Raw genomic sequence first — 22,751 nt, 5'->3', positions numbered from 1 at the left:
TGTTAGCTAGAGCCAACCTTCCTCACCAAAAAAGAAAAAAATTTAGGGGAAAAACAATAAATGGAATAAAGTTTTTTAAATTATGTATCTCCAATATATTTAAGTAGCATGACTTTTCTTTACAATTGTACCTTTCATATTTGCTGGGGCATATTTCCAACTAGGCTTTTGGATCAAAGAGGATCTAATCTGGTTGAATACAAATTTTTTACCTTTGCAACTGTTATGATGAAGTTGGTAGGAGTGCCAGACAGAAAAGTCCCTTCTAGGAAAATCCACTCAACCACCTAAGAATGAAACCAGGACCCAGTGTCCCAAAAATAGCATTGAAGAAATACTGTTGATCAAGTAAGTGCCCTTGCCATACCCTCAATCCATGAGATACAATGTCATTTGCGTAAAGAGGGTCACCATTTGTATTCCCAAAGACAAGGCCCATCTAATTGTCTTTATTCAAGCTCTTAAACACTATGTAATGCTGCCTCTCAACAGACAGAGGGGAGAATGTTTTGTGTTCAGGATTGGAAGGGATAATTCTGAATTGGTACTTACATAATGCAAATATTGATCAAGTATAAAGAAACATAGCAAAGTATTTAACATCTTAGATAGTTGTCCTTAGTCTTGCAGCTTGCTCTTTCTGTGAAATGGCTTTATTTTTGGTCATTGTAGACTTTTTCCACATGGTCACCAATGACTCAGTTTTACACATGTGTCTACCTCCCTTGAGGGAACGAACTCTCTTCCAGTTCTTGGTCTAAACATCCTGGGAAAGGACTCTAATAGACCTGGGTTGGTCCAGGGCCGCCTCAGTGGGTGTTCTGGGGTTAAATGTCTCTCTCTGGAACAATTAGCCAGAGATAAAATGGCAGGATCTCATAATACAGACTTCTTTATATTCTCAGAGAGAAAAAAATGTTTTAGAGCAGCAGAGTAAATTTAGGATTTTCTGAATTATGAATAATATTCAATTCTATATTTATGAAAAGTAATTCATTTTATTAGAAAATTTAAAATTTACATAGAAAACAAAGAATATTTACAATGAACTGATAATAAAAAATATTAAAAATAACCATTTGATTTCATATTATTAATAAAGTTCATATAAGGAGAGATGTTTTAAATACTTAATAATTATATATATTCTTATTTCATATTACCATAGGAATTTACTGCATTAGTTCCCAAAGTTAACTGGTAGTATGGAATATTTCTGGATATCATATTCCCATTTACCAGAGCTCTTGAGAATATCTGAAATATGTGATCAGTGTTGAGTCCAAGTTATGCTGAGTTTAATCAACATCAGATGTTGTACATAGAGCCAGTATGAAATATGTGGAATGAATAGACATACTAGAAATTCCTGAGATGCCTCAGTCTTCAGTCATTCATTCACAAACATTTACTGTTTGAACAGATGGTGCAATTTTGTGATTTTCTCAACTCAAAGGTGCCTAAAACTTTACTTGGTTGTGCTGACTCATAACCCTACTAATAAAAAGGACACATTTTCACTAGATTAACCTGGAACACAACATTCATGAGCATTAAGTTTAGTCCAAAACATGCTTCTGACCTCCTTCAACATTACCTCCTTGCCATTTTGGGGAAAACATGTAACTTTGCAATTGTGCCTGGTTGCCTATCATGCTCTTTCTCCTTCATGATTCCAGACTATCATTGCCTGATTCAGCTAAGAAAGAAAGAATTTCATTTCATTTATTGGAGGTCACTACAGCTCTTCTTTCCTTTAATCCTACTTCAGAATTTCTTCATTCACTCTCTTGATTCTTCTAGTATTGCTTAGGTTTTGCTTCTAACACTAATTTAAATAATAATGACATAAAAAACAAGGACAGTAAATACCAATACCTATCTAAAAATAAAGGGCAACAGAAATAAAAAATCAAGGGCAGTGCTTATATAAAAGTTAAAATATGGGGTTTAGGTTAAGCAAATAGCAATATTTTTTCATCCCTTCCTTCCTAATTCCTTCCTTCCTTCCTTCTTCTTTGTGAAGACTTATTCAAAAAATTACTTAACTACTTTCACTTTGTAAGCTAGAATAAAGCACACAGGTAAAAATCAAAACTTAATTTCCATTAGGAAGGCATGTTATCCAGGTACTTCGTTATTTAAAATAAATATGCCAGTATATATTTTTAGACTTCTTAGAAATAACAGATTAAAAATGGTTTTGGGCACAGAATTGTTCCTTCTAAAGAGCTTATTAAAATAACTGATAAATTAATCTGGCTGTAAAAATATAGTGGATGACACATTTTGATGAAAATAAGAAATGCGTTGGCAACTTTTCACAAGATCTTCAATTTGGAATGAAACAGAATTCAAACAAGTTCAACTGGGAGACAGAAAGATGAAGATAAAACATACCCTATTATTCCAGGGAGATACCCTGTGCTGCAAATATGATTGATATTTTGAATTTTAAAAAGAAGTAATAAATTCTGATAAATATTTAAAGTTTTACTATTGACAGTAAAAGAACAAAGTAGTTTGGTGGTTATTTTTAAAATCTACCAATGAAGGGAGGTAGAATGAGACCCTAATGCTCATAAGTAGTTTTAGATGCAAACTGTAGAAAATATCAGGATACAAGACAAAAGATGAAAGTTACAGGAAGTATAGATAGAGGGTGAAGATGACTTCTCTATCAGTAACTACACAGCATTGCAGAGGAAAGACATCGTTTTGACCATAGTTAAGTCACTATCTCTTTAAGCATTAATTTCCTACTTTTTAAAATGGGAATGAAGCTACACATTTGGACACATGTTGGTTCTTTGTTGCCCCTGAAAGATTCCTGCCTGTTCATTGTCTTCAACTCCTATGAGGATTAAATGATAGCCTAGTCACAAAATATAATAAAGTACTTACATAGTAGAGTAGTCAAGCTGGCAGGCTCAGAATCAAAACAAATTCAAACCCATTTCCACCACTTACTAGCCATTTATTTAATTTGCTAAACAGTCTCTGAGTTCAACAATAAGAATTATTTTCATTACTTTTGAAGCAACTTGGAAAACTTTTGAATTATGTGTACAATAATTTACCCTCAAAATGGGTATGGTAGCATTTGGTATCTATCAGAAATAAAATCATTTCTCTTACTGCACTTGGTACCTATCTTTTTACACTCACAATGGGGAGTTTGATAGAGCGAGATGTTCCATGCCATTATTCATTTCAGTTAGATCTACTGCTACTCTTTGAACCTGAAGCCACATGGTATTTGTTATTGTAATTACAGTTAAATTCATTGAATGAGGTTTTCTAGAGTGTAATACTCTTGCCATATGATAACACATTTTTTAAATAGAAGTTATAATCAACTCTAAAAAAACCCAGAGATAATGTTTAAGGGTTTGTTATGTCTTTTAACATTATGAATTAACTTATACAACCATAATACTATTATAGATAGAGCAAACACCATCCACCTAACACCTGATTAAGAAATTTAACATTAGCAATAATATTTAAGCTCACTCTAGGCCCCTACCTTATTTCATCCACTTTCTAGCTCACCCTCCTCTCCTCAAATATTCACTGTATTGAATTTTGTTATAACCTAGTTTTTTATGTTTTTGATATTTATAAAAATGTAGTCATACTGTATATAGTGTTTAACGTATTTTTATTCATCACTCAAAAATTATTTCATATGTGTATAGCTATAATTCATTCATTTTTGTATCTGCATAGTATTTCACTATGTGAACATACCACAATTTACCTATTTTTCTGTCTATACACTTTAGTGTTCTTTCCAGTTTTTCCTTATTATCAATGATACTCATATATATTACCAGATGTTTCCTGGTACACATGTGCAGAAGGTCCTTTAGAGTGTCTGGGGCCAAGTAGGAATAGACTTGCTAATTCTTTGGATATGCAATTTCTCATGTATACTAGGTCAAATTGTTTTCCAAAGTAGATAATTTATACTCTTACCAGTAGTGAATAAGATTTTTTTAAATAAATAATTCTATATTTTAAGAGTTATATAAAAAATTGGAACTTTTCTGATCATTTTTTGTAGGTCTGAATTAAATAGACTGCAGATCACTACAGCATATTTTTTTTAACTTAAGCTCTCAAAAGGGTAGAAAATGCTGATCTTATTCAGATAGCCATACCTCCCAGTGGGTATCAATGTCTGTCATTTCTCTTGTGTATAAGGACCTATGAACTTCCATTAGAGCAAGACAGAGGTTTGAAGTTTCCTAGGTTGAAAGCATCTCCTGTGACAGGATAGATAAGCTGCAACCTTTGCACTGAATGGAGAAACTCATTTCTTCACCAAGGGTAAGCAACATGAAAAGTGAAGGCTTATGCTAAAGAAATAAATGTACTAGATGGTCTACCTACAGGCATCATCACTGACCATGAGTTTACACAGCAAATGACACCTCTGCAGGGAGACTTGCTCTTTCCAAAAAAGACTGGGTTAATTTTAAATGGAAGTAACCAACTCAATGACTGTGGTGGTTCCACATCAGAACTGGGGATCTTAAGATCACTTTTGGCATCTGGCCCAAACCCAGTAGTTCCCATGTATTAGTGTATGGGCCGACAATGGGTCCAGTGCTGGTTAATTCACATGGGGACTGGGGGACATAGCATGGAGCAGAATGTTTGAGTGAAAGGCATGGGTATATCTCTGCACCCAGAGCACCAGGCAACAGCTATACTAACCTGGAAAGAGTAAGTTTTTGTGTGGGAGAACAAATTCTCTAGGCTTGGGTCAGAGATGTATGATCATCACATTTTACATGAACTACTCTGAGCCTCCATCATTTGTATAATAGGAAATTCAACAATCCATTCCACGAATTGCTACATGGTTATTCTTATGATCCTCATTTCTGTTATTTGATCCCATTGTTTCCATCTCTGTTCATTTGTCTTTGTCCCTTATCAATCCAAAACGAGCAGCCAGTCATATTATATTACTTTTGTACCTCACAGAGCAGAGACTAACACACACATTGTTCAGGATAATCTTCACATTTCCAAAATGACAATCTGGGACTCTAAAAATAAAGTAGAAGTTACTCTGGGTTCCCTTTCCCTCGTACAAAACAATTTAAAAATTAACATTATAACAGTCCCTTTAATTCCTAAAAGTCTTAAGGAGGACTGTCTTCCCCATTGGTAAATCAAAGTAATGGTAGCTATAAAATATTTATTAATTTATTACTATTTCACTTTTTCAGTAAGTAATGCATTCATATGATTCCAAATCAAAAAGCTTAAAGAAAATCTGCAGTGGAAAGTCTTTCTCTCACCTCTTCTCTAAGCAAGTTTCCCCATAAGAAATGTGTGTATCTTGCTGGAAATATTTTAATGCACATATAAGCAAATAGAACATAAACCAGTTTTCTACCTCTTTTTCCATAAACGAAAACTCACTCTTACGCACGCTGTTGTGCACATTGGTTTATTACTTACCAAACAGATCTTGGAATACTTCATATCAATGCAGAAGATCTCTCTCTCTCTCCCCGCACCCCCCCCCCCATTTTCTCATATTCCATTTTACAGATTAAAAACATAATTTATTTAACTGGTTCTCAGATGATGTACATTTAGGCTGTGGATGTGCATTTCCCAACTTTTGCTTTTTTCCTAACAATACTGAAAAGAACATTTGTCATTTTCAATGCATTGTACCTGTTTATCCCCAAAATAAATTCCCAGATTGGAATGGCTGAGTCAAAAGATATATGAATTTATACATTCTTAAATGATAACAAATTGACCTCCACAGCAAATGTATCAAATTATATCGCACAAAGAATATATAGAGTTCTGGTCTCAAATTCTGGATATAATTTTCAATATAATAAGCAAAAAATAATATCTCAGTCAAGTTTTAACTGAACTTTCTTTTGTAATCAACTTTCTATTGATTCCTATGTTTTAAAGCTTTTTTAAACTTATTTTTCTACAAACTCTGTATTCATATTCTTTGCCCATTTTTATAGGTTTTCTTGGTCTTTTTAAAATCTATGTATAGGAATGCTCTATATGCAGGAGATTGATCCTTTGCATTAAAATTTATAAATATTTTCCAATTTTGTCAAATATCTTTTGACTTAGATTATTTTAAAATGAAGATTGTTTCATGTTGTCAAATTTCTCAATCTTTTATATATTCTGAGATTTTGGATCATAGCTAGAAAGGTCTTTGTTACATAAAAGTTAGTAAAGAATTATATTTATCTAGTAACACTACAGTTGTTAGTTTTTTTATGGTTAACTCTGATTTGAAATGTATTCTTTCAATTGGCATGCAGTATGGATCTAACACAATTTATTTTTCTAACTGGTTCTTCACTTGTTCAAAACCCATTTATTAAATGCATTTCTTTTTTTTCCAATGATTTGAGATACGACCCCTAAGATATACAAAATATCCACGTTAAGACTCCAAATGTTGACATCTTTATGATAGTTTTTTTTTAACACTAGCATGGTATGCATTTCCATATATTATTTTTGTTTGCACATTTAGAAGAGGTTTTTTTTTTAATTTAAATTTTGCACAGTGCATTTTAAATTTAGGTATCCCTAGGTAGTCTATCTTTTCTTGTAATGTAAATGGAGTCTTTTTCTCTATGATATCTTCTAAGTAGTTGTTACTGAAATATGCGGCACCCAGTGTTTCTATGTTAGTTTTCTACTGTGTTACCTCTGTGAATTAGTATATACAGTAAGCCCTCTGTATCTGCAGGTTCTGATTGTATTTGTACCATTTTTAGTTTTTTTTGCTTGGTTTCTCTGAGTATAAAATCAGATCATATGAAAGTAGTAATATTTTATCCACTCTTTTACAGTATTTATATGTCTCCAATTTCTTTATCTTCTCTAATTGCATTGTTTACAACCCTCAGTGCAGTGTTAAGTAATGGCCCTGTTATGGGTATTTCTTTATTTCCTTAAAATGTTATCGAGGGAATGAACATATTTTATAAGTTAATTAAATATGACTAATTCCTATATTTTATTATTTTATTTATCATTAATTGTTAATCCTACCCCTAACCAACAGATATATTTTATCAAATGCTTACTGCTATAGAGAGGATCATATAAACTTTTGTTAGATACATTAATATGATAAATTATATTATCCATGGTCATGATGTATTATTTTACTATTCTGCTGGATTTTATTTACTAAAATTAACACTTTGGGCTTAATATTCATAAATGAGTTTTCATGTTTAGTTTCTTTATTTATAATTTATATCAGTGTTCTTATTATATTTTCTTAAAATAAGAATTAAAAAGTTTTCATTTACTCTCAATATTCTGAAACTGTTGAAGTAGCATTAGAATTATCTGACAGAATTTTGTGTCAGAATTCTAAAAATCACATGAGCCAAATATGTTTGCGAGAGGGCTGTTATCTCTTTATGCCATGAGAATCATTCTTTTTAGATTATCTTCCTGTTCTAGAATTAATTTTCACAAATTACATTTTCTAAAATTAAATTATGTCCAGGTTTCCAAATGTATTTGTATAGAGCTGTGCAAGATGGTTTTTCATGTCTTTATTTTGTCTTTATTTTCCCTTATCATTATTTATTTTGCACATTTGCTCTTTTCCCACTTTCTCCAGATTTACATTAGCTAGTGATTTAGCTATTATATTGGTTTTTCCAAAGAACCTGATTTTTAAATTTATTTGTGTGTTCTACTGTTTTCCTAATTCATTGTTTCCTGCTTTAACCTTTATTATTTCGTTTTCTGCTCTCATTTTGTTGTTCAGTTACTAACTTTTGAACCATGTGTTTAATTCATTTATTTTCCTTTTTTCTCACTTGTGCATATATATAATTAATTTTTCTTTGAAAGTTGTTTTAACTCTATATGTTAGACATTCTAATATGTAATGTTTTCATTACTGTTATATTCTAGATAAACTGCAGTTTCATTTTAGGTTTTATCTTTGACCCAATAATTAATTTAAAAAGAAATTAATTGTTTGTTTACATACCCATAGGACATAGTGCTTTTTTTTCTGATTTCACTTTTAATTTCCAGCTTTTTTTTTCATTGTATGTATAGATGGTGTGATATTTCTAATCTCTGTAATTTTATTTCTAAATCATTGTTTCTTCGGGGGATTTTACAAGAGAAGGGAAAGTTACTGCTTGATGTACCCATGCTGATATCAAACAGAAAAACAATTACCAACTTGAATGAATTATTTTACTCCTCCTAGATGGCAGAGGCATCTACAGCTTTTTAAATTTTATTTAATTTTAAAGATGTTTAATGTCAATGTTTCTCTTCCCACCATATCAACTGTGAAAGAAAGGAGCAATTATGGCAGAGAGAAAAGGTAGAATGCATGGGAAGACCTGTGATGATTACTACTGATGTTTAAAGATAAAAACACAAAATAGACATATCTATGGGCAGCAATGCCTGAGAGCACTTTGGTTTGTCTATGTTCTTAATTCTACAAAACTGACCACCCTAATTATGTCTGATCCTGAATTATGGACCAGGGGGCTCAGATTAGTTTGGCCTTAGACAAGGTATAGTATCCTGGACAGCTGAGTCCACCATCTGACAGCTGTGGAATGTAGAGCAGAGAAAGCAATACAGAAGAAATCTCTCAGAGGAGTGTCCAGTCACAACCTGGGAAGCCTATCTGACCAAGTTGCCAGGACTGAAGGCTCATATGGTCTGGTTTTGTAAAATATCCTCACTTTCCTATTAGTGACTCTAGTTCTTTACAAATTCTTAATATAAACATCTTACAAGGGTTTCCTGTTTTTGTTTTTAATTAATCAGCAGCTTTTATTTTCATTATGAATATATTTAGCTAAGTGCCTCACAATGTTATTTGTTCAAGGAAAGAGCTTGAGCAATGCTGAAATGAATTGAATGTAATGTTTACATTTTAACTAGATTTACTATACCCCTCTCCTATTCAGTTTTGTGATGCCTTTCTAATGTCCAGGTAATTTCTGCTATGCTCCTGGAAAGCATAGCCTATCAAAAGATGTAGACAGGATGAATGCAAGCTTAAATTCTTTGTTTCTTTGGAAAGATCTTTTATCCCTCTTAGAAGACAAATAGAGGTTCCTTTACCAAGTGTCTTGGCTACAATGCAATCTGTATTGCATCTGCCTGACAGAGTAAGGCTTAACATCCCCTTTATATGATTACAGTCCTTCAGGTACATCACATTTCTGCAGAGATGGCCTTGGTTAAGTCTTTCAATTAATCATTTTTCCTTTCTTGTGTTCCCTTTTTGCTGGAAAGATTTCAATATGTCAGAACAGAATAATATCTCCCATTATATTTGAAGCATGAGAAAAGGAAAACAAATACTGACTGTGTAGAATCAAGAACAAAGACATGCTGAGCACTAAGCCACTTCTCTGCAGTTCGTAAATGGCACAATAGTAAATTATGTTCTTTGGCATTTGTAACTAAAGGACAGAACAGATGGTAAAGGCTTATTTAAAATTAAAAGAGAAAATATTTTTTTAAGAGAATTGCACAGCCAAGATGCAATTTATTCTGTGTGGGGGGCAGGCATGTGTTCAATGAAGCTTGGTCTTAACTAGAGTGAGATACGCTACAAATTAATAGGCCCTCACGTACGTGAATTTCCATTAAGAAATTCACACTGACAGAAAAAGATTCTCCACTGCCTTCACCGTGTATCACCCTGAAATGGTAAGCACAGCATTTTAAACTCAATTATTGTCTTGATTTTCAAGAAACAATCCATATAAGAGCCTGTCAACCACATATTAATTATTGGATTTATGGTTGAAAGAAAAGACAATCTAATTTCATTTGAAGTCTGAAGGGATAAAATATTGAACTTGATATTCCTCAGTGGGGGAAAAAAAAAACCTAGACAAGTTAAGTCAAGTGATTTGGGAAACAGATTAAGTTTCTTAGGCCATTAGGTACTGTATGGCTGTTTCTTAATTTTCTGTGACAGATGCATTCCTCTGACATTCCTACTCTGAAAATTGGGTTAAACTGATGAACCACACTTTTGCTTTAAACAGCACAACAATTAATAGAAATACAGATTTGAGATTCAGAAGTATTTCTATTGTTGGATATCTCTAGACCCAGGGTCACACCTACAGGAGTAAGGAGAGTATAAGATAAAAGATAGACATTTCACACTAAATACTTTCTTTTCTTAGTTAATAAAAATAATGTTGGGCCCAGCTCCGTGGCGTAGTGGTTAAGTTCAGCGCATTCTGCCTCAGTGGCCTGGGTTCACGGGTTCAGATCCTGGGCATGGACCGACACTACTCGTCAGCCACGCTGTGGCGGAGACCCACATATAAAAAGCAGAGGAAAATTGGCAGAGATGTTAGCTCAGGGCTAATCTTCCTCAAGAAAGAAAGAAAAAAAAAACAATGTTTATTTCCACAAGGAAAGAGTCTCTCTCACCTTTTTGAAACATTTGCTTTTCCAGATTTATTTCTCATTTGCACACCTTTGTTAGAAACATAGAAACAGGGAAATATTTATTTACTCTAAGAAAAACAACTAATTTGATGATGAATTATAGTTGACATTCAGCTTCTCTGTCAAGGAGACAATAAATTGATGGGTACTCTATTGAACTGGAAAGTGTATATACCCCATCTAAATTGTTCAACTGCAATTCAGCTCCAGCTGAATGCTGGTCCAATGTTTCCAAATCTTCTGGTCACTTTCCCTAAGAAATGAAGGAAATCAGATCTTTATTGGGAAGGTCTTGAGTTTTAAAACATTGGTCTAATTTAACATTTTTTTAAACTACATAAAAGAGAACATTCTAGGGTAAACAATATTGGTCTTTAGACTAGACTGGGCAATAGGCAAAGCATTCCCAGACACGATATTTATTTAAGTAGATATTGATGGAATCCTATCATCTGAAAAAGCGAGCAAATAAGAATTTGATTCTATGGTAGTAAAAAGCTAGAAAATGCAAAACTGAATTCAGTTCAGTAAGACTATATATCAGTATTCAAACAATGAATAGATGTTGTTTTAAACACCTCCAGATGTTACCTACACTCCCTAGCATAGCTATAATGGACAAACTAAATGAAAATAATTAGCATGCCAAATCTTTCTTATTTTTCTATGTGGCTCTTGATCAACTTGCCTTAACTGTATTTAGAGTTTTCCTAGTGTGGTGTAATATGATTGAGAAGAATTATTACATCCAAATATTTCCCATACACAATTTGCATGAAATTCTTCTAGATGTTTGTTGTTTAGGTTTTGAGAGTTTTTCTTAAATACTGTTTTCAGCTATTAAAGAACTAGGAATTAACTAACTAGGAATTAACTAACTACTGAGTAATAACTACTCAGAAAGGTAAAACCTTTCACTAACATCATGCTTTGGATGCATTTTCTTTCTGTACCATCTGTAAAATGGAGATAATATTAGTATTAACTTCATAGAGTTGTAAGGATTAACTGACATAACATGTAAAACCCTTAGATCATAGTCTGGCATAGGAAACATTCAATAAATGTTAGTTATCAATATAAATTTAAAATATTATTAATAACTATGTTCTGGTAGGTAAGATATAAATGAGGAAGAGTTTCTAGCACACAGAACACAACTGTTCCCTTAATCTCCCATTAAAAAACAAAAAATTTGTTCACTCTCTAATAGCCTACACTCAACAACTAAAATGACAAACATTTACAAACAGAAAGTAATGAATTCTATTTGAGCACCAGTCTAATATCAAAACCAATCTGATAGTTGTAAGGATGAAAACAAAGGCAATTAAATACTCATCATTAGAAAAAGAAACCACAAAGGAAGGTAGAGTAAATATCTGAGTCATAAATGTAAAGCGAGGGGGTCATGAGTTGACCCTTGCTATTGAGACAGAAGAGAATAAAAACCTGATGAAATGCTAACAGACTTAATCATTTAAATCACTGGCATTCCAATGGCATGAATTACCTCTAAAACAGTTGCCTTTATGGTCAATGTAGTTGTCTATGCAGGAATAATGAAAAATAGGGAGTCATTAATATCTTTTAGGTAGGAAGTTAAGTTACTAATCAAACAAATAATCATACAAAAATAGAGGATTGCGGAAATTACATAATTTGTCAAAGTTACAAAACTACAAAAATGTAAGAATAGGAATTCAAATGTGGCTCTCTCAATACTTAAAAACTTATGCTCTTTTATTGCTGCCTTTCCATTTAGGGAGTAAGAGATTTTTCACTTAATATCACTAAGAAGCAACTATTTGCACAAACAAATGTGTAGGTGGAGAACAAGAATTTTCACACAAGCACACTATACTAATTCACCAACTGGTAAGGGACATTAGCCACTTGTTCATAGGCATTATCCAGTTGAGGGGATTATTTGTAACATATTTAAGAACAGACATGGAGTTCGGAATAAAACAAATGGTTTTCTATCTCAATCATATGCTGGAATCTTAAGAATCATTGATAGATATTTCATTTTTAAATAGCCACAAGTATATCAAAAGTACATCATCAGTTACATTTTACTTTGACAATAAAGAATGAAATTGCTTTCATTAGCCTGGTTATATTCGGGCTAATAATGACAGCCACAGAAAGAATGTGCAAGTCTGTTTCATTCACTTATCTACATTGAGAGAACAAAGATGTGTAAATAAAAAGACAGGCCTATTTTATAAATTAAGGATTTTCTTCTATGGGTGACTAAAATTTAACAGTTCTGCAAACTATGCAAATTACATTGTGGGAACTGTTTGAGTCCATTTCAACGTTATATTTTCTGCACTTGTCACAGATGGACATTTCAAAGCCTTTCTTATAGATTCAATATAAATACATATTCTTAAAACATTCTCCTCACCACATAGGCCCTCATAATTCACTTTTAAGTGCTACATGAACAACTCAGTAAACTATGTGGCTAGAGTCTTCCTAACTCAATGCTCTGTCCACCTGAATTCTATTATAATTGTGCAAAAAGCATGTCCTAACTCCTCAATATTTTTCCAACAAGACTCTTCCAAATTAGTGCATCCTACCTACTAACAGCCAATAAATGACTTTTAAAGTGTAAGCATTAGTCTGCTGGAAGTGTTCACTTCAGATCTACTACATAACTACTATTTCAACCTAGAAATAGACATTACAGAAGAGGATACATGCATTCTGATTTTCAGCAACTTGATAAAATAATTTTATGGAAGGTATCCTCAGTGATCACCAAACTGAGTAAACAAGTCATCATTAAATTAACCGATAAATCAACAAATATTGTGCTATATGCAGGACAACTATGAAAGACATCTGCCCCTCACCTTTAACATCCCTCAAATTCAAAGAAAAAAATTCAGTGCAATAAATGCCAAAATAGATCTTTCCTTGAGCGAGGCAGGAAAGTGTAAAAATACTATGGCACACATTTGTTTGGTTGTTCAAAATCCATTCATCTTTATTTAGGTAAGAACATTTCACTTTCTTTCCTTTGTATGTGTCCCTTTGTTGACTGCAAGTAAGATGTCCAGCTCTCAACAACAAAAAGCCAAACAACCCAATCAAAGTACGGGCAAAGGACTTGAATAGATATTTCTCCAAAGAAGATAAGAAATGGTCAACAAGCACATGATAAGACACTTAACATCATTAGTCATTAGAACATGTAAATCAAAATCATAAGATACCCTCACACCTTAAAAAAGAAAAAAAAATACAGAAAATAACAAGTATTGGCAAGGTTATGGATAAATTGGAACCATTGTATATTGCTGATGGGAACGTAAAGTGCTACAGCCACTGTGCAAACCAGTTTTTTAATTCCTCAAAAAATTAAACACAGAATCACCACATGACACAGCAGTCCCACTCCTAGATACATATAACCCTAAGATTTGAAGACACCAACTCAAACAAATACTTGTACATGGATATTCATACATAGTAACACTATTCACAATAGCCAAAGGTCTGAACAACCCAAATGTCCGAACAACCCAAATGTCCATTAATGAACGAATGGATAAACAAATTGTAGTATATACATCCAATGGAATATTATCCCATAAAACTATTTTATATTAAAATATCATTCCATAAAAAGGAATGAAGCACTGATACATGCTGTAACAAGGACGTCTCTATGGATTTAGAGACAAAAAGAAAACTGGTCGTTGTGAGGGGCTGGGAAAAGGGAAGAATGAGGAGTAACAGCTTAATAGGCATGGGGTTTTATTTCGAGGCAAGGAAGATGTTTTAGAACTAGATAGAAATGTTGGTTGCACAACATTGTGAATGTACTAAATGCCACTGAATTGTTTACTTAATTTTATGTTATGCAAGTTTCACCCCAATTTTTTTTAAAAAGATGACAAACAACACTCTTCAATCGTGGACCTTATCTATGAGTTCTCTGTACGCCTCAAGGTTAGATCTTTTTTTGTGTGTGTGAGGAAGATCAGCCCTGAGCTAATATCCATGCCAACCCTCCTCTTTTTGCTGAGGAAGACTGGCCCTGAGCTAACATCCGTGCTGATCTTCCTCCATTTTATATGGAACGCCGCCACAGCATAGCCTGACAAGCAGTGCGGTGGTGCATGCCTGAAATCCAAACCCCAGCAGACAGTAGTGGAGTGCAAACACTTAACCACTGTGGCCCCAAGGTTAGATCTTTTTAAAAGGCAAATATGATCTTTTGGGGGGGGTGTGTGTGTGTGTCAGAGGAAGATCAGCCCTGAGCTAACACCTGCCAATCCTCCTCTTTTTGCTGAGGAAGACTGGCCCCGGGCTAACATCCGTGTCCATCTTCCTCCACTTTACATGGGACGCCGCCACAGCATGGCTTGACAAGCGGTGTGTCGGCGGGCCTGGGATCCGACCAAGCGAACCGGGGCCGCCACAGCGCAGCGCGCGGACTTAACCACTTGCGCCACCGGGTGGCCCCAAGGCAAATGTGATCGTATGTAATTTGTATTTAAACATTCCATAATTTATTATACTTGTCATTTTAACTTCAATATCCTTAAAATACATTTTTGCCATAACTTTCCATCATCATATTATGTCCTTTCATATTTATATATCTACATGCTTTCATTCAGCCTTAAGCCTTTGTATATGGTGTTCCTTTTGCCTTGAATGCTCCTAACCAATCCGTTTTGATGCTCATTCTAAAGAAATCAGTTCTGGTTAACCACCTCCTAGAAGCTTTATTCTCTCTGCCACCCTGCTACCATTTACATATGCACTTGTTGTCATATCACCTGTGCATCTTTTTTTTTTTTTGTGAGGGAGATCAGCCCTGAGCTAACATCCGTGCTAATCGTCCTCTTTTTTTGCTGAGGAAGACCGGCTCTGAGCTAACATCTCTTGCCAATCCCCCTCCTTTTTTTCTTCCCCAAAGCCCCAGTAGATAGTTGTATGTCATAGCTGCACATCCTTCTAGTTGCTGTATGTGGGACGTGGCCTCAGCATGGCCGGAGAAGCAGTGCGTCGGTGCGCGCCCGGGATCCGAACCCGGGCTGCCAGTAGCGGAGCACCCGCACTTAACCGCTAAGCCACCAGGCCGGCCCATCACCCGTGCATCTTTATCATTGCACTTATCAAATTATTTTGTACATAAAATGCTTAATGTGGTATCTATCAAACAATACATGATCACCACAGGTCTGTGAATGCATGAATAAATGAATTTACCGAATCAAAATTTTTTTTAAAAAAGTATTTACAAGTATCCATAGAAAATATTTTTGAAAATGAAAAAATCCTTATAATATGAACGAATTATGTGTGTTTGCAGTTGGAAATGCAGTTGTAAACAACAGAGCAATGGTTCTTTTCTTCGAGTATCTAACTTACTGACTTGTGGGGAGAAAAAGCAACAAAATGTAAACCAAAAACACATAAAATTCCTTATAAGTGTCGTAGGTTTATAAGGGATAAAGAAATTGGAGTGACACAATAGAGAGTAATTGCTTTTAGAGAAGGTGTTTTGTTTTAAATAATCACAGGAGGCCTCTTGGAAGTGGTGTCATTTTAACTAAGACTTGAATGATAAATGGTGGTCAGCCTCATGGTGATCCAGAAGGAAAATGTACAGGATGATAGAATAGCAAGTAAAAGGCCCTAAGATAGGGATAATTTCACACTTTTATGGAAGCGAAAAGGAGCTAGTGTGATTGGAAAGTAGAAAATGAAGCAGAGGAGGTGTATGTGTCTAGTCATAGAAGACATTTTTAACTTTGATTTTATTATGCCATCACACCAGGACAAAGGAAGGCATCAAAAGTTTTTAAACAGAGAAATGATATAATCTGAGCTATTGTTAAAGGCCATTCTGGAAGAAATAAGGTAATTATAAGGGGAAGGGGTGGGCTGTGCCAAGAACGGAAGAAGAGGGACCAATAAAAAGGTTATTGCAGTCATCTAGTCAAGCAATGACAGATGGCTAGGGGGGAAGCAGTGGAAACGGAGGAGTGGACATATTTCACTATGTCTTTTTGAGGTAGTCTGAATAAGAATCGCCGATAGGTTACATATGGTGGTGGGTTACAGGAAGGAAGAATACAGACTGTATCCTAAGTCATTTGCTTTACAATTAGATGGATGGGCATGACATTTATTGATACAGGGAAGAAAGAGAAAGTGTAAATTACCTGGTTTTATATTAATTTGGACATGTCTAACACTACCCAAATGGAGACCTTAGACAGACCTATGTTATCACAACAGAATGTTAATATTTGAAATTTTAATAAGATACAAATATTTAGCAAATATCAAAGCAACTTTTGAGGCAGACCTTCCTGGGGGCTGCAAAAACAAAGTATCTGAGGATTATTTAGATTATTTACTTTCACGAGGGTTTGCACTGTTGTATGGCTGGAAACTGAGAAAGTTGTTGAAAAAAATCTGTTTGGAGAAAGCTACTGTTGTAAAGTAACTCCCACCCTCCTCAAAAGAGATTTAATGGAATTATTTGGAGAGCTTGATATATTGCCTGGCAGTTAGGAAAAGCACACTGAACAGGTATTTTAAGCCTTCTTGGGAAATGTACAGAACAAGAGATAGGCTATCTGTTTTGGTGGCAGTGCAAAAGGGAGTGGCTGCTGCTTTGGGATCCACCCACTCCCAGAGATGTCTCAGGAAGAGAAGTGAGTGGATCTTGTGGATCAGCTGTGGGCCAGATAGGAGAGAGAGATACCTACTCACGCAGACTACCTAAAGGGTGGTATGGGAATTATGAGGAAAAGATGCCTACTGAGTATATGGCTATGAGAAGGGAGTAAGCAATTGCAGGATTGGGCTGGATTTGCCAACACCAAGACAATGTGCGCATGTGTGTGTGCATGTGTTGGAGACAGTGGAGATTCTCCAAAATACCAAAAAAATGCCCCATTTAGGAAACAGTAAGACTTAACTTCTAAACCCAGACATGGTAACAGCATTGTTCAACGATATTAAAAAAAAATTCCCTGTGCCTCCTGATCCCTACTTCCTCTCCATTTTCCCATAAACAATAAGAAAAGAAGAATAGAAATATAATATAGTATATTATATACTTACTAATGTATAATTATATACTTAACTAGTAAGAGTACTAATTATACCCTTACAAATTGACAGGATATACTGTCAATTAGTAAGGAATGTAGCCTGCAGCAAGACTTTGCTCGGAGGGAGAAGAAATTTAGAGTTTTTCTCATTACATAGATAAAATATTTTTTATTACTTGAGATTATGCTGGAAATTTATAATAATCATAGAACTTTCTGACACCCAAGAATGACTAGGAAAATCATATGGCCCCACAAGCTGTCACCCAGTTGAAAGGCAAGAGTGAAGACAAGAATGGAGATACAAATCGCAAGCCAAAAAGATATATTTGGCATTTAAAGGCATAAAAGTGAACGAGATAACTCATAGGGGCTGAGCCTCAAAGAGGCAAATGTATGCTGTTCATACCTCTGTGGTTCTGAAGAGCCACATGCTGTATCTCAGAAAATGATAGAGGCCAGCCCAGTGGCATAGTGGTTAAGTTTGGCACGTTGCACTTCAGCAGCCCGGGGTTGCAGGTTCAGATCCCACGTGCAGACCTACACCACTCATCAAGCCATGCTGTGGCAACGACCCACATACAAATTAGAGGAAGACCCGCATAGATGTTAGCTCAGGGCCGATATTCCTCAAGCAAAAAAGAGGAGGACTGGTAACAGATGTTAGTGCAGGGCCAATCTTCCTCACTAAAAAAAGAAAGAAAGAAAAGGATAAAATAGTAAAGAATGATATCATTTAGGGCTATATTTCTAACTGCAGAAATATCAGCTATCCAGCAAATTTCTAGATCCGTAATATCTGTCTTTAAATTTTGTTAAACTTCTATTTAGAGGAAATGACTCTTTCAATAGAAACAGAAAAATTATTTAGCAATAACCAAAGAGATCATTAACTACATTTTTTAAAATACTAAATCAATCTCACTTAAAATTCAGTCTAATCTTGTAAACAGGTATAGTATGTATAGTACTGTAAGGAAGGAGAAAACCAGATGCTGAAGCTATGGGACATAATGGGGAAAAAAAGTATGAATATTGGATTCACACAAATGTAACATTGAATCTAGGCTTCAGTAATTTTAAAGTGTGGAACTTAGAAATGCTCCCAAATGGCAACATTTATCTTCCTCCTGTGGTTTTTATGCAGATCTGTGAGCGATTCAGGTAAAGTACCTTGCATAGTACTTAAAAATTATTAGTTTTATTTCCTTTCATAATATTTTGTGAAGAACTTATTTTTCCAAGTCACACTTTCTAAATACTGTATTGCTAAATATATACAAGCATACAAATCTGAAAAACTCACCCTTCACTTAAATCTCAAATACAGCTTATGCATTACTTATAAGAAAGAAGCTTACTTCAGTCATGAAGGTATTTTCTGATTCTTTAGCACTGCTATTTCTTCAAATTATTAACAGGCTTTGAAGCCAGATTTCACTTCATTTAAGAGATTTCACTCGCACAGGCTCTGTTGCTCACCTCCAGGGCATCCTCTCCCCATAGTCAAGTGATTCATCACACAGTTGTTACAGTTCATTAAAAGAATGAGGGATGCTGATAATTCAGCGGATGAAATTTGTTGGCCTCTCTATGGGTCAGTTACTGTGAGTTTTGCCCTGTGGAACAGGGCAGCATGATGTGTGAGAGTAAAGAAAAAATGGTGCTTGCTTTTATGCCTTTAGGTTTGGTTTGGTAATCCTTTGTAAATCAAATCAGTAAATATCCTGCAAGAGTTTCAAGTTTTTGTTTTGTTTTTTTAATTATTTTGACCATCACTGTTTTACAGCTAGAGATGTTCACTATGACCCAGTGTGCACAAGTTGTTTTTACCTCTTTTTTCTGGCAACACTGATCTCTATAGGGGTAGCAACAGTGGAATTTTAATACCAAGAAAGACCTTATATAAATACAAAATAATTAGTACAATATGGCAGTACAGAATAGAGAAAATTGTCAGTGACAGGTAATTATTTAGTGTCTGCTAGGCAATGTGTTAAGTACTCAAGGTTTAGTGGTAAAGAAGACAGGCAGAGGATGTGAGGAAAGAAAGGAAGCATTACAAAGTGATACATTAGCAGTCTTACTGCCACTTAATGACTAGGAACAATGAGAGACATGGTTGATTGGAAGATTTACTCACTGTAAACAAAGGATTTGTCTGATTGCACTAGGAGGCTAAACTAGTGTTTGGTATAGCTACAGGAGAGAGGAGAGAAGGGGAATTTATCTCCTCATTCCTACTGGTCAAAGTTCAACCCACAGGGAGATGATTCCCTTTCTATTAGGAATTCCATCATCTGGCCCATTTGGAGGCCCTCAGAATGGTCAGATTCCATATCCTGTGGTGTGCTGTTTCATCTAAATCCAGAAAATGTGGAGAAAGCTTGAACTTCTGACTATGCAGCTGTTTGGCCAGATAGCAAGAGGGAGGAGGGCCTGGCCTCCTCAGGGCATGTCACTTGCAGTTTTTGGATGAAGTCTGAGAGAAGAGCAGCACTTATACAATGAAGGTGCCAGTCAAGGGAAAATGAGGTGGTGCCTAGGATTATTTCCAACAGAATGCCACAGACTATGCAGACAGCAGTGCAAAATCTGTCAAAAAGTAACTGATCAGTTAATGTTTGATAATTAACGAGTGACTGAACAAATAAATAAGAGTCATGTACTAAACAACTACTTTGTGAAACTTTTTAGAAGATAGAAAGTTGAGATAAAAAAGAAAAATAAAGAGGGGCCGGCTCAGTGGTGCAAGTGGTTAAGTGCGCGTGCTCCACTGCAGCGGCCCGGGGTTCGTGGGTTCAGATCCCGGGCGTGCACCAACGCACCGCTTGGCAAGCCATGCTGTAGCAGCATCCCATATAAAGTGGAGGAAGATGAGCACGGATGTTAGCCCAGGGCCAGTCTTTCTCAGCAAAAAAAGAGGAGGAGTGGCATATGTTAGCACAGGGCTGATCTTCCTCACAAAAAAAAAAAAAGAAAAAGAAAAATTAAATACAAAAATTATTTTTCTATAAATGATGCTCTATTTTCAGTTTTTTATAGAGCTACAATTTACGTCCCTATAACTGGATTTTGAAAAAAAATAATTCTTCCTTAAATATTGAGAAGAACTATGGAGAATTATAAAGAAAAAGCATACTATTCATTAAGATGCTAGAAAAGAAAGCAATCAATCATTGGCTAACTCAGCAAAAATAAAAGACAAATGGAATATGTGAATAGTGTTCATTTTAATAAATAAAGTTTACATAATTTACCTCTCCTAATCCTTTTCCATTCTTAGCTATCAAATTGGCCTTTTCCAAACTATTTACATCAAGATAAAAGAGCTGACTGCATATTTTCGAAGGTCAAGTCACCATCAACTTCTCTCTGTCAAACATGTAGAAAAAAGTGCAAGTAAAATGTGTGATATTGAACTCCTAGTGTTCACTTGGGTATTTTAATGAATTAACTAAATGATTTTGGAAGTGTGTATAACTATTTCCACATAACAAAACTTTTCAAAAACACGTTTTAAGCCTCCATCCATTGTTGTGTCCTGTGAATCTGTATTGTCAAAAATGTGTTTTGTGGGGATCCTAATTCAGCTAGCCTGGCAGGAGTACATAGACTGCTGTAGATCTGTTGCATGGTTTCACTATGCCATGCAGAAGCTTTATTCTGGCCCCCTCCAAGTCAGACTTGTATTCTGCAGAAACACAGTACTTTATTATGTACTATAAGGGCCAGGAATTTTCTTTTACCAGGGCCAGGAATTTTCTTTTATCAGGTTCACAAAGTATGTGTTTCTCTTATAGAAATTATATATGTATCACCAGAGTGATACTATACAACCCCCAATTTTCTCATCTGTAAAGTAGGTCAGAGAGGTAACAATATATGGTTAACTTGCAAGTATTTGCCATATGAAACTTCCTTAAACACACAAATGATTCCACAACTTTAGAAATCTTAATTTTCAATACTTCCTAGTGCCTGTAGAATAAAGTTTAACCACCACAGCTGGTAGTGGTTCAAAATCATCCAGGATATACTCCAGAGTACTTATAACGTAGAGATTACATGAAGTACAGCTTCTTACGGTTAGTGGGTCACTTGGGCATGGGGGTGCAATGGCAGTTAAGATGGGAAGAAAGTTTTCATTCAAAATTTGAAAAGGCTTTTGTCACTATGATGATGATTTGTATTATTTAGACATTAAACAGTCCAGACTGCTACGAAACTGAAATTTTCCCTTCATTTGTATACCTTTCTCTTATACAGGTAATTGACATCTGTACTTCTCTATACAGAACTGTCAGGCCAGACTTGTGTGAGTGCACGTGGGCACACGTAAAACCTCTCAGCTCTCTAGTCCTTCAAGTGCCACCTGAGATCCAATGTTAGACTTGTCACATTCAGAGCTTCTCTATTGGATTTTGTCCTGTACTTGACTGTAGAGTATAATGGGTTCCCAAATATGAAGGAGAAAGGAATGGCCTACAGAACTTAGCATAATGTTTACTTTTCCCCATTAGAAAACATAAAAATATATTTTATCATCTTGATGAAACAAACATCACATGGAACAATCAGCTAACTGCACCAGATTTATTGTGCTTTTGAGTATATAGTTTCAGCAACAGAACCATTTCAAAATCAATCACAACTTACAAAATTTGGTTTCAATATGCATCATTCCTTAGGGCCAAATTTTAAGTTTTCTAGTAAGTTACATATTTGAGGCTTTTGAAGACTACACTATATATTTAGAGCATAAGAATTCATGAGACAACCTCAGCACTTTCATTAGAAACGGCATGTCCAAAATCATTACTCTCCCTGCAGGCTCCTTAGTTGATAGGCACAGAAATCTAATGGAGACCTAGTAATATACTTTAGTTATCCTTGCTGCTACATATACCTTCTCAAGAGGAAGGCCCATATATTTGATGAGCACAATTATAACCCTGTGTCCCAAGTTACTTTTGTCTCCACTGAGCTTGAACCTACAATGGTGTTGCGCAATCAGCAAATCAAAACTAACGAAGGCCTATTTGCTGGGCACAAAAGCTAGAAATCAATTGCCTGAGGATTTCCTAACTGCTGCCACAAGTCTACATTTTCTACTTTTAAAGAGAGTAACAGGGAGAAAACGGTAATAATTGTGAA

This window comes from Ceratotherium simum, chromosome 29 (genome assembly GCF_057802395.1).
Source record: "Ceratotherium simum simum isolate JZ-2026a chromosome 29, ASM5780239v1, whole genome shotgun sequence".
In the NCBI taxonomy this organism is placed as follows: Eukaryota; Metazoa; Chordata; class Mammalia; order Perissodactyla; family Rhinocerotidae; genus Ceratotherium; species Ceratotherium simum.
Note: the sequence above shows the minus strand (reverse complement) of the source record.